At 39.3% G+C, this 13,596-nt stretch overlaps 1 long non-coding RNA gene across 12 annotated transcripts in view; it reads left to right on the top strand.

Moving 5' to 3' along the window:
* The window catches only part of LOC104913987 (uncharacterized), a 517,821-nt gene that overhangs the window by 183,637 nt on the left and 320,588 nt on the right, over nt 1–13,596 (top strand). The window contains exon 3 of one of the 12 annotated variants that reach the window (XR_014887674.1): nt 1,885–1,992. The exons of the other annotated variants lie outside the window; for them this stretch is intronic. This is a non-coding gene — a long non-coding RNA (uncharacterized LOC104913987). The remainder of the gene's footprint in view (nt 1–1,884; nt 1,993–13,596) is intronic. 12 annotated transcript variants of the gene reach the window in all.

Here is a 13,596-nt window from a genome sequence, read left to right on the forward strand (position 1 = left end):
TCTAAATCTCCTCTCTTTTAGTTTGAAACCATTTCCCCTTGTCTTATCACCAGTATCTGCTAAAGACTTTGTCACCTTCTTTCTTATAGCCCCTCTTATGATGATGAAAGGCTGCTCTCAAGTCTCCCAGAGCCTTCTCTTTTCCAGGCTGAACAGCCCCTGCTCTCTCAGGAAAGGTATCCCATCTCTTGAATCGTTTTTGTGGCCGTCCATGTCGCTCTTGTACTGAAGACTCCATCTGGAGTACATCTGGATGCAGTAATCCAAGTGAGGTCTCACCAGCACATACGGGGCACTGGTTCACCTCTCTAGACCAGCTGGCCATGCTTCTTTTGATGCAGTCCAGGATATAGTTTGGGGTGAGAGCACCTTGCTGGTTCATGTTCTTTCTGGTTCATCCCCTCAGTACTCCCAGGACCTTTTCAGCAGGGCTGTGCTCAATCCTTTCATCCCCCAGCTCATAATGATGGCATGGTTTGCCTTGTGCCAGGTGCAAGACTTTGTGCTTGGACTTGTTGAACCTTATGAGTTTCACCTGGGCCCACTTTTCAGCCTGTCTTTGTCCCTCTGGGTGGCATCCTGTCCCTTGGGTATGTCAACTGCACCACACTGGTTAGTGTCATCTGCAAATTTGCTGAGGTTGCATTTGACCCCACTGTCAATGTCATTGATGAAGATGAAAAGGAGCACTGGTTCCATTACTGATTGTAATAGACACAGAATTACATTTCTCTTTTAGTTTTTACGTAGGGTTTCTGATTCCCAGTGACTATTACGTATTTCTACAGTGTGCTCCAAGGGTTGGTGAACAAGGAGAGATGAGACTCTGAGTGCTGATACCTCTGTTCTGCAGACTGGTAGCTTCCTGCTCCTGCTGATCTCCTTCAGATGTTTTTCTGATAAGCAAATGGCCTTGAATGAAGGCAGATAACTTCCAGTTCTGCAAGACAGGAGCTTCTGATGCCAGTTGTCCTACTTTATGTACTGGAGAGCTCAAAATGGGATATGCTGCTGTTTTCTACCCTACTAGAAAACAGTAGTGTTTTGTCCCTGTGCTACGCAATGGCTCCTCCTTACTTGTCATTTGTAAACATGGTGGAATGGTGCTATTTTGATTAAAGGTGGCATCCACTTTGAAAAAGAGCAGAGATCTCGTTCATTTAAAAAGGCAAACTGATGTGCTTTAGCTTCTCTTGTGTTGGCAGCTCTCTTCTAGCATTTGGAGTTTAAAAAAAAGAAAAGCATATGTCTCCCTATGTAATACAGAAACTGTTTACAGATTGTGTGGCTTATGAGTGGCTTCTCATTATCAGTTTTCCATCATACTTCCACAAAAGAAAAAACTTCAAAATTTCAATTTTCTGAGATCGTTGTTTAAACATTATTTTTAAGTTGGAGAGTAGGTGACTGGTGATTGTATATTTTGAAATCACTTGTAGAGGTATCCCAAATACTAACAAAAACAAAAGCACAGTAAAAATTAAAATTTTGCTCTGTCTTTCCCTGACCAGAGAACATCTTGTTTGTTCTTTGATGAGACAAAGAGATGAAGGCATCCCTTCCATTTTGGAAAAAGACCAAATATTCCTTTAATTTTCTTCTAAACAGGAGAACTTTTAATTGTCTTTTTCCAGTCATAAGTGTTTTCAACAGAACATTGCATGATGTTCTTGAGTGAAGTGTACATCATCTCCCTTGCCATGCTGTCTTCTCTTAAATTGTGTAACATCAAACCCATAGGGACACAAGTTAACTCTGAGTAGAATAATAACATTACATAATTATGGAGAAGTGCCCAAAATAGTCGTGAAGTTTTGTTTCTTTTATGACACAAACACCTTAATGGGTGTTGCTTAATGGGACTACATTTCATTTTTCCAACAGTATAACTTGCCCATTATAAGACGAACAGGAGCAGGGATGGTTCAGCCAGACTGCGTGTTGCTGTATATTTGCCATTTTGGAGGACAGAGAATATACCGCCGGTCAAAGGTCAGCTCCAGCCTCACCAAGTCCTGTTGAAATTAAAGAGTATTTATTGTCTGTGAGTAGGAGCTGTGGATAAGTGCTGGAAGTAAACTACAGCTGGTTCCTGGCTGCTGTCAGGAAAGAGATGTTTAGCCAGTGGCTGTGGGCTTCTCTGTGGAGGAGGTTAGAGAGAGATTTTTTTTTTATTTTTTAATGCAATGTTATGCCATCCTGGCCTGGTTTCTGTCACTGCCTCCTAGGTGGCTTATCCGTAAACTGGCACCTTTCTTCTCTGATTTGCAGTGTGCTTTGGTATGCATTTCCTAATCTGCTTGTCTACTTCAAATTCAATCTATATTTTGAAAATTTTGTCTCCACGAGTGATATCATCATCCCACAGTGAAATGTTGTTCTTGCTAGTTTTATAGGAAAAAAAAAGAACTCAGTGATGTTTTACTTTTCCTACTTTTCTGCTTGGCTGTGCTAAAAATATAAACCAACATACAACAAGCAACCTAGTGTATTGTCAAACTGGAAAACCCTGAATGAGTTATATTCAGATGTATCACAGAATCACAGAATGGCCAGGGTTGGAAGGGACCTCAAGGATCATGAATCTCCAAGCCCCCTGCCACAGGCAAAGCTACCAACCTCCACATTCAATACTAGACCGGGCTGCCTAGGGCCCCATCCAATCTGGTCTTGAACACTTCCAGGGACGGGGCATCCACAACCTCTCTGGGCAACCTGTTCCAGCACCTCACCACTCTAAAATGTGAAATTGTGTAAAATGTAAACTGTGTAAAATGTTCCACCATGTAAAATAGTGGAATGAAAAATATCCTACAGAATGATCAACCTGTAGCAATCAGACTTAAAAGCTGTTTATTCTAGTCCTTGGGAAGAGTGGAGTTTGGAGTTGTATATAATAATGGAATAAAATTAATGTCTACTTCTGAAAGGTTGATACTGGAATGAGTGCAGATATAGATATCATCAGATGCTGTGAGAAATATAGATATCAGAGCTGTCACCCTGTCCAGTGAAGGGAAATTTAAATTTGAGATCCTTAATTATTGTTTCTTTGTAGATTCTTTCTCTTTTCTTGATTAATTTTTTGAATGAAACAGTTCTTGACTCGAAGTAAGTAAAATAAAGAAAGGTGTGAGTAGGAATTTTCTAGATTGTCATGATCTAATTTCATTTAATATTTGTGGTCTAGGAATGTAATACCTTATCAATGAATTTGATCACATAAATATTAGTAATTAATTTCCTCAAAAAATCTAATTGTGTGGAATTTTATCTAGTGTCTGTATATAGTAAAGAACATCAATGTATGTTTATGAAATCAAATAATACCAGAAAGTAGGTAGAGTATAGCATGGATAATAACTACATAGTACTGTATTTTACAGTCTACAAAAATAGCACAAATAGTGAAGACAGCAGTTCAACATCCCAGGATTCTAGCAAGTGGCATTATCTTTGTGGGTTTTAGTTTGGATTCAGAGTTGACTGAGTGGATGTAGAAGTATGTAATCAGACATTGCTCTACAGCTGCTGCTTCCGAGAGACTCAAAAGTATATCTTTTCTGACTTTAAGTGGGCAGTAAATTTTTTTCAATAATTATGGCTCCAGTTGTTTCTGTAGGTAGCAGCGGAGGAATTTGTAGTTCTTTGATCAGTTGTTACCTGCTTTATCTAAGCCATTAACCACTGACATGTATTACCTGACTTTTCATCACATGTAGAAGTAAAATGGGCTTTAACAGTGGTGGTGGTGGGTGTCCTGACTTTGCAGCTAAGCAGAAATGGCTCCTTAGCAAGGAGGCACACTTTTTGTGGTTTGGATGGGGTAGAGAGCAGAGCAGGTAATTCCTCCTACTGAAGACTTTTGTGGCTTCTTCAAGTTCTTCTTGGTCCCTGAGTCCTGCATCCCTAAACATCTAGGTGGGGACCGTGATGGTAAATCCCCCCCCCCCTCCCTTGTAAGGGCAGAGCAAGTCTGAGACCACCTCATGAGACTGAATGTGTACAAGTCTATGGGGCCAGATGGTGTGCATCCCAGGGTTCTGAAGGAGCTGGCTGAGGTGGTTGCCAAGCCGCTTTCCATCATATTTGAAAAGTTATGGCTGTCAGGTGAGATCCTGGGTGACTGGATCTGACTCACTCGCATTTACAAGAAAGGGAGCAAGGAGGACCCAGGGAACTACGCCTCTGTACCTGGGAAGATCATGGAACAGATCCTCCTTGATGATATGTTTGATCACATGAGGAATGGGCGTGTGATCTGAGACAGCCAGCATGGCTTAACAGATCTGGTGGCCTTCTATGATGGAGTGATGACATTGGTGGACCAGGGAAAGGTGACCGATGTCATTTACCTGGACTTGAGCAAAGCCTTTGACATGGTCCCCCACTTTTCATCCTTATCTCCAAATTGGAGGGATGTGGATTTGATGGGTGGACCATTCGATGGATAAGAAACTGGTTGAAAGACCTCAGACAGAGGGTAGTCATCAATGGCTCTATGTCCAGGTGGACGCTGGTAACGAGCGGCATCCCCCAGGGGTCTGTCTCGGGACTGGTGCTCTTTAACATCTTTATCAATGACATCAATGACCGTCCCTGGAGGTGTTCAAGGCCAGATTGGATGGGGCCCTGGGCAGCCTGGTCTAGTATTAAATGTGGAGATTGGTGGCCCTGCATGTGGCAGGGGCTTGGAGATTCATGATCCTTGAGGTCCCTTCCATCCTTGGCCATTCTGTGATTCTATGATTCTTTGCGATGACTCCATCAAAATAAAGTAGAATGTTATAAAATGATTATCATTCACTTTCTTTTTGAGGACTAGTATTTATTAGTCCTGCAGCCTGAAGGGGTGTTCTTTGTTGTGTTCTCAACAAGCTTTCCTAAAACAAGGACTATATTATACTACAAAGTAGTTACTAAAGAGAAAATGCTATGATGATTTGAAAATGGCTTCTAACCTGGAAGGATAACTAATGGATGTAGAATAGAATGGAACTTGCTTTCACATTTATTTTTAAAATACCTCAGAGTGCATTAGAATAATGAGTTAGTTACTGATAATGGAATGAGAATAAACAAGGCCCGTTTGTATGGTATTGCAAATTAGACATCAATTATGTGGCAAAGCAGCACTGAAGGATGTAGCAGACTGGGAATTAAGCTGTAGTGTTAATTGATTATGAAATCATTTGATAGTCTTCGGTTTTACTGAAATGATTTTGAGAGTGCATCATAAACTTAAAATCCATTATAGCAGAAGTGCAGCAGTGCTCTGAAGGCTGTCTCAGCAGTGGGCTAACCTCTGACAACAGCAAAAAACTTAGTTCAGTTTTAGCAGCTCTTTTTCATGAAGTAATTTGTGGACCGGGTTGCTTTCTGACCATAACCACAATTTCGATCCTTGAGTTTTGCAATTTGAACGTCTTTGTTTCAGCTGGTGGTACAACTAGTTAAATGACAAACATACCCTTAATCTTTTATGTATCTATATATTTTTATTCCTTAGAAGCAAGTGTGCCAAGTGCTTCTACTTGAAGAGGCAGGATGCTGATCAGTACCATCCCACCTCTGTGAGAGGTGGCTGCTCCCCAATTTCTTCTGGGTTTAGTTTGCACTGGACATTTTTGTACCCTCTTGTTTTTGTTCTTGGTCTTTGTTGGAGACCAGCAGATGTAACATGGGCCACTGGCAACCCACTGTAAATTTGAATGTTTTAAAATCTGCACCTATACCAACTTCAGTGCCTACTCCTTTTTTCATACCATGTTTTGAAAGACCTTTCTTTGTCCTCTGCCCCAGTTTGGCCTCTATAATAGCCTGTCAGCAGCACCTTTCTCACTTCAGAGTTGCACCAATTGCCATAAATTCAGAATACTTAGGTTCTGGGTGTGTTTCAACCTTCTAATAGCTCTCTTATGTTACTCTTGGTGCAAGTCTTCCCGTCATTTGTTTCAAGAAGGTCTTGGCAGTCTGGCAGCCTGACTCATTTTGTCTGCTTCTCCTCTGCCTAGACACAGTCTCTTTTTGCTGCTTCCCACTTTCTTCTTCCAAGAGCAGGAGACTCATGTCTGTGGAGAGGCCAGAATGTGAAGATGAAAGGATGAGATGGGAACACGGAGTAGTATGAAGGACAAAGGGGCAGCCTATAAATCTGTGGTCCAGGTTAGGGAAGACATAGGTGTATTGCGCGGCTATTTGGGATGATAGTACAGTTGTGTGCTGTGCATTCAAAGTTCTGCCATCCCTGGTGACCTCTGTCAGTCTGTTTTATTTCTTTTTTGAGAAAAAATGTTGTCCTAGACACCAGGGATAACCTCTGTTTTTCTGGGATATATCAAAAGGTTTTATGTTCTGCTCAGACAGCTTCTGGGGGTTGGAGAGAGGATCTCATTTTAGTGATTAACTTAAAAACAACAACAACAACAACAACAACAAAAACGAAAGAAAGAAGCCCTAGAAAAAAAAATACCATAACGAGAAGCTTTTCCTCTCCGTAATTCCACTGAATACGTTTGCATATGAATTTGTGTTTTGTAATATGACTCCTGGGTATGGGATGAGATGGAGGCCAATTGAGTCAATCTGACATTATTTTGTTACTAGTGCATATAAATACTGCTTTAGTGCCACTTATACATAGGTACCATATATATCTTTAATGGTATTTAATTGAGATTAAAGAAGCTGTTGGAGTGGATGCTATGAATGCTTATTAGGAATATTACTTAAAACCATAAGCCTTGATATGATAAACCATAACAAGTCTGAAGGACTCATAATGGCTTATCTTGTCAATAAAATGCACTTAAAAATCCCCAAGTGATTAGAAGGAGCCATTTCGGTCTATTATATCAACTGTTATATGCTGAGAGCATATGAGATTTATTTTTCTTTTCCATCCTCTGTTTAAAAAAAAAAAAAAAGAAGGGAGGAAATTAAATCATAATAAGCTATGTTCAAATAGAATCAAGGTACTAAAATAAACCCACAGAAGTCGATTTACAAATTAAGGAAGGCAGTGAAAAGTTCTGTCTAAGCAGAGAATGCTCTCATGTTACACACGGTCTCCAAGTCACAGAATGGTTAAAGGTTGTGGTGTGTTTCTGTGAAGCAATGTGAGTTGAACATTTTGTGATGAGAAATCAGAGTGTTGCCCCTTGTACCAGCGATGACCTCCAGCACTTCCACATGATGAAAGTGGAATTGTCTTTACTACCCTATATAAAGGCTCAGCAAGGACTCTAGCAGGAAGCAGGCTTGTGCTGTATTCCTGTCCTGGTACTTTTCCCAATCGGTTGTTCCAAGTGTCTTTTCAAGGAGCAAGGCAAGGGGCAAGGAAGCAGCACCCAAGCTCCTGGGAGCTTCAGGCTCTCCAAGACTACAGAGGCTGTGGTGTTAGCTGGTATCTCACTGCCAAATCTTCCACAGGCAAGCACTGTGCAGCAGCTGCTGGATGGGATGCTCCTGCCATGAGGCCTGTCTGTCACCCTTTGTTCTCTGTCCGTGTTTCTCTGCCTTTTATCTGCTTACTCTTTGCCACCTTGACTGGCCTGTGACGCTGCTGCAGATTAGCTGGGAGATAGCGGGTAGCGGGAGGCACTGCCATAGGAAGTATCTCCTTGTCCTCCTGGGTGCTGAGGGAGGAGCTGGTTCCGAAGGTCTGATCTGGTGTGCCAGGGAAAGCCAGGCTTCTTAACTTACACAACAAAGCCAGAAAAATATAGAGTTGTTTACTGCTAAATACACAGAGAGTCATTATGTTTTCCTCTTATGAGAAAAGGCACCCCTTTTCCTCTAAAAGGTATGGTTTAACTGTATTGGCATCACATGTTTTGTCTTCGTTGCTTCAACCAAAATTCATGCAAAAGTGGCTCCCTTGCACCGCTTGTCTGTGGGTGCTGAGATTGATTACGAAGCTCTGCAGCATTTCAAATAGTCTTGAACCATCTCTCCAGGGCCCACTTTATAGATCGGTCCCAAAATAGCCTGTGGGGTCTGGCTGCTGGTGAAATTGGTGCTGTGTCTCCCCAGGCCAGAGCTGCTGACAAATTGGACAACAGAGGGGTAACAGAGCTTAGCTCCATGTGAGCAGGTGACCCCTGCAGCACCCACCTTTCAGTGTGAGGGATATTCTTCTCTCAACAGTGGCCCTGCTATCTCCCTTGCAGATATTATGCCTGATGCTTAATGTAGTCCTTGCAGATGGCCCAGCTTCATGTCCCCAAAGGTCAAGTCACCCTGCCTGCCAGCATGGTCTTAACCAGATCACTCACATGCCCCACTCACACACTCAGGGTGCCCTGGGGCTGGCCTGCAGCTTTTGGGGGATCCTTCCACGCTGCTGCTGGCAGACAGGCAGGAGAGAAAATAAACAGGTTCAGGAGGTGGGGAAAAATGAGCTCGTGGAAGCCAGGGGAGGGAAGCAGTGGCAAGTAAACACAGCTGAACAAGAGGAAAAAGATGTTTATGTATGCTTATTTAAGGTTTGCAGTGGAGATAAATGCGAGTCTGTCAGAACAGTTCCTCTGCTGTCAGTGCTGTGGAACCCCTTTGTCTATTTACGTGTGAGTAAGAAATCTGGCACTGTGCAATTTTCTCTTGACTGGAATGCACACAGTGAAGTCTGGCAATTTAACTGGTGCATGAGATTCCCAGTTTGAGACTCAGCTGCACTAACAAGGAGAACACACACGGACCTGTACACATATGCATGTGCATGTGTGCATACCATCTTGTTACCCAAGAGAGGATGCTGCTAATTGCTTTACCAGTCGGTAGACACTGCAGTTTAAGGTTGACTTAAAAATGTACACTGGATGAAAATGGAGATGGAACCCTAAGAAACACACAGAGATTTTGTGTCAATGCCACCTCAGATGATCAAACCTGGGGAGACCAGGGGCAACAGAGTGCAGCCTCAGTTCTGCCAGAAGGCATCCGGCTGCTTGCACCGGAGCAGCACTACAGGATTCATTTTTCACTTTCTATGTTATGCTGTTGGGGAGGGGGGATATGGAGTTGAACAAAGTGATCAATAGAAGAACAAATATGGAACAAAAGCTGGGAATATTCAGGATAGGTTTTTTACTTGAAAACTGCAGGCAGCTTTATTCTGCAGAAACCTCTGTATAGAATATTTTCTAGTCTATTCAGTTAATTTTCTACAGTATTCATTTGGCAGACCTATGCTTCAGGCAGAAAGAAGGAAAAAGTAATATTATAAGGCTATGTTTACCATGATGCATGAAAAAAATAAATTGGAACTAAAAACAAAAGAAAGCCTCCAAAAGAAACCTGTATAATTTTTCCATAAGTAAAAGTGTAGTTTGGAATTGAATAACTTTAACATCTGATATTGTGATTTGATTTTGATGTGTTGAAATAGGAATATAACAGTAGTTAAGAACATTCAATACCTTTATAAAAGTGGCCAAATTACATCTCTGAGTCATCAGACTGAAGGCCTCAAGTGTGCAGGGAGGCAAATTGGTAATATTTGGCTGTTTCTAAATGCTTTGGCTTTGTGTCCCTTATGACTCTCGGAATAACGTTATAGGGAACAGAAAAATGAGATGGATGCATCTACAGATATTCATAGGTTGATCAAATATATCCTTTTAAAGAAGGCTGCTTAAACACATTATCTACATTCATCATGTATGTCTGCGTATATGTAAGTCATACAGTATGTAGCATGTAGTTCTGTTTTATTACAATTGTAGAAATTATCATGGCACTATGTGAGTTCGATACTTTGGTTCATAAAATTGTTCTTTATCAGAGCATTTGTATTATTTACTGAAGAGCAATACTTACACATCAGTGCTAGTAGCAGTAGATTAGTGTATGCTTGTCTGTTGTTTTGTTTTATGTGCTCTGAACAAAAAACAGAAAAGTTTGTTTGTGAAAGCTTGTTGTATACTAATAAGAAGAAAAACCATCTCAGTTATACTGAATAAATTCTGTAGCCGATATGAAGGATTTTCAGCAATCCATATTGTCCTTGGACTTGGCTGTTGCATTGTACTTTAAATGGAATTGATTGTGTGGTTGTAATGAAAGTAACAGATTGATTTCTATACAGAATTACACAGAGTAAATAGAAAAATGTTCTTGTCTTGACCTGCATTCATAAACTAAAAATCAGTGGCTTCTGACCTAATCCTTAATAAAAAATGTAAATGTAATCTAGCAAATCGGAAGGTTTCTTTAATTCTTAGAAAATTTACTGTTTATTGAGTTTTGTGGGCCTTTGATTTTCATCTTTTTTTTTTTTTTTCTAATAACCGTATTACATTTTCTCTTAAAGAAACTAGTACTTCTGCTATTTACATCTTTTGGTGGAATTGATTTGCTGTCTTCCATCTTATTCCTTTGCTTGTGCCTTAAATGCATAGCGTTTTCCTTCCTTATCTACATAGAATATGTATGACTTTCAGTATCTTCACTGATAAATATTGTTAGTGTAGCACCTGTGCTAGCATATGACCCATACGTTTTTGTGTTGCTAGTGCAAACTTTTGTAGTTTATTTCTAAAAGACTGTATTTTTCAACTGAATGTTCAGATCGATATATTTATGTTGTGGTAGAAGGAGGGAAGCGGTAGATTGAAATCAGTCACAACGTTCTTTCTGTTTGAATAAGCCCCAACAAATGTTTATATTATTGCAACAATTATGTCAGAAAAGGCCATCGAGGTGTTTGTGAGCAGTCTTTGTTGGACTGCTTTTTTTATGGGTGAGGCTATGGTTCAGGCCCCAGCGAAATGAATGATGTAGTGAGTAAATTCTTACATCTGGCTGTAAACTCAGGATCCAGCGTGGATTATCAACGTTGCTGCTCTCACGAGTTTCTCAGGGAATTTTACACCCTTGGTCTTGGTGCTTTACTCTCTCGCTGGAGTAAAGCAGCGCGTAGCGAAGATGCATAAACACGACAACCAAAACAATAGAGACCTGAACGCACTGACATCCACTGCTACTCCATTGTAGCTTCCGAAGGCACGCTATTCTTCCCAGCCCACTTGGTATCCTGCAGGTTGCGGCAGTACAATTCACAGGAAAAGCTTAGACATTGAGCTTGCACGCTTCTTGACTGCATTTTAAACCCTTTGTTCACACCGGGGTGGCATTTTTTCACACTCCATGTGGCAGCTTTGACTCCTATCCAGCCTGTCGTATAGAATCAAAGTCTGTGGTTTCTTACATTCCCAGTGCTGTCTCTTGAGTTGCTGTATTCTTTGTAGCTCCCTAAATATTACAAATCTTAATTTTATTCACAGGTTTTTAAAGCTTGATAGGGTATGGACTGAGAGAACTCGATCTGCACATCGAGATTTGCTTAAAATCAAAGCTGTTTGCAGGGGAAGGGAAGAGCTCTTTCTTCTTTCTGCTCTTTAAAAAAAAACATTAACACTGGCAATTAAAAATGATGGAGTGCACTTGATATACATCCAGCCAGCCATAGTTATGGTTTATAGAAAACATTTAAAATCAGCAGATCTAAAGTGTTTTACAGAAAAGAATTAAAATAACATGTACTAACGTGTTTAGATTTGTGAAAGATACAAATGCCCATAATTTGATTCAGCATTAAAACAATGTTTGCTAGTCTTCAGATGTGGACTTTTTGTTGTTGCTGTTGTTGTTGCACGCAGACATATTCAGAGACACTCTTTTTTCCTTCTTTTGCCAAGAAAACCTTCCCCTGCAATTTTGCTGAAAGTTTTATGTGCCATAATCCCAATAATAACTCCTACTTCAAACCACTCTTCCACTGTCAATACCCCTAAACCATACATTGTTTGGAAGTTTGTTATAAGAAGGCACATTGCTTAAATTAACGTCATTCAGCATAGCAAAGATACTACTTGGCTCCTTAAACAAGGTTAAGTATGTATTTCTTACAAGGAAACTTTATGGTGGATAGCAAGTGCCAGTGTGACACAGCGACAATAACATTTGGATAAAAATTGTCATAGGAATTTAAATAACTTGTATTTTGATCTTTTTGATGTACTTTTAAATGATCAATGAAAATTAAATGGTTGTATGATTTGAAAGAAACGTTCTCAGTTCTGTACACATTTATAAATCTTTATGTCCATTGTTACTGCTTCATTCAGCTGGAGATAATAGAATAATTTCTCCTTAGCACATATGCTAGCCTGTATATCGACATGACACCCTAATAAATATTTTGACTCGAGAGCTGTTGTTTGTTGCTATTTGTCAGGTTGTTAGAATGGTCTTTTGGCTGCTGCTCGCTTTGCAAACTAAAATATTAAAATGTATGCTTTCGACCTAGCAGTTTTCTGATTGTATTTTGATAACTTTTCAGATTGTTTTTGTTCTTTAGGAGTATAGTACAGAGATGTACTTACTTCATGCTGCTTATTTGCCAAAATCTAATTAATTACTTGTAGGGTTTATGAAATACATTGGTTTATGCTTACTTTTAAGAGTGGCGTGGAAATATACAAGAGAGAGTATATGAGAAAATAGTTCAATAACACAGCTATTGAAAGACAAGCTTTCTTTCTCTGTTCTTCGTTAATTTAGAAAACAACACACAGTTATTTTACATGTATGTTTTAATGCAATTTTCTTGCTACTTATTTATGTAAAAATGATGTTGAGATCTTGCACTGACTTAGCTGGCTTGATATAAAACAGCACCTGAGTAATAGAGAGTCTGTTCCAATTTATCCTTATTTATATTTCAGCCCCAAATCAGAAAGGCATGAGCTAACTCCAGCAATAATTTATTTTCAGTTAACAGCATAGTTTTATTATCTCTGACTGCTAAACAAATTTTGTGTAATTAAAAAGTAAGAATATATGAAAACATTGCTTTTGGTTTGTTTTGCTTTCTGTGATTTTTTTAACAGATAAAATGAAATACTTGAAACTGACATGCAGAATCTATCTAAAAATGATTTTATTTTGCATACAAAATTATACAGAATGTGTAGAAGCATTATTTGAGATCAGTGATGACTTTATTAACACTTCTATTAAAATGGATCTTTTAATGTTGTTTTTGCTTAATAATTTATCTAAATTAATATATCCTTAGACAAAACAAGATATAGTTTAGTCCTGCCAAGTGCATTAATAGTTTCTGCAGTTTATCTACTTACATATGTCCAGACATTCTGAATGCAATTTTAAATCATAAACACAAAAAGAAAAAAAAAAAAAAATATTACATGAAAACTGAAACAGTTGAAAGAAAATTCCTTTCGGAATCTAACCCAGTAATTTATGCTAAGTAAATCTTTCCCAAAGCACAATTTAAGGAAGAAAACATATAAAATATACAAGCAAGCTTACCTCTTTACTGTTTAAATATTAAAACAATGAATCAGAAAAGCAATGTACACATTTAGCAGAAAGTTATTTTGCTGTCACACTTATCTACATCTAAACTTGATATTGTACAGCATTTTTAGAAGACTCGTGTATGGATTTCTCGGAAGCAGTACAAGTTCAGTAAGTGTATCAAAATTAGTTTACCTACTTTCACAGCGCATGTTTACGGAAGAAACTGCATGGTCTTATTTCATTTAAGTATCATGAAGCAGAAATATA

The sequence above is a fragment of the Meleagris gallopavo genome, chromosome 1 (genome assembly GCF_905368555.1).
Source record: "Meleagris gallopavo chromosome 1, MGAL_WU_HG_1.1, whole genome shotgun sequence".
NCBI classification, from domain to species: Eukaryota; Metazoa; Chordata; class Aves; order Galliformes; family Phasianidae; genus Meleagris; species Meleagris gallopavo.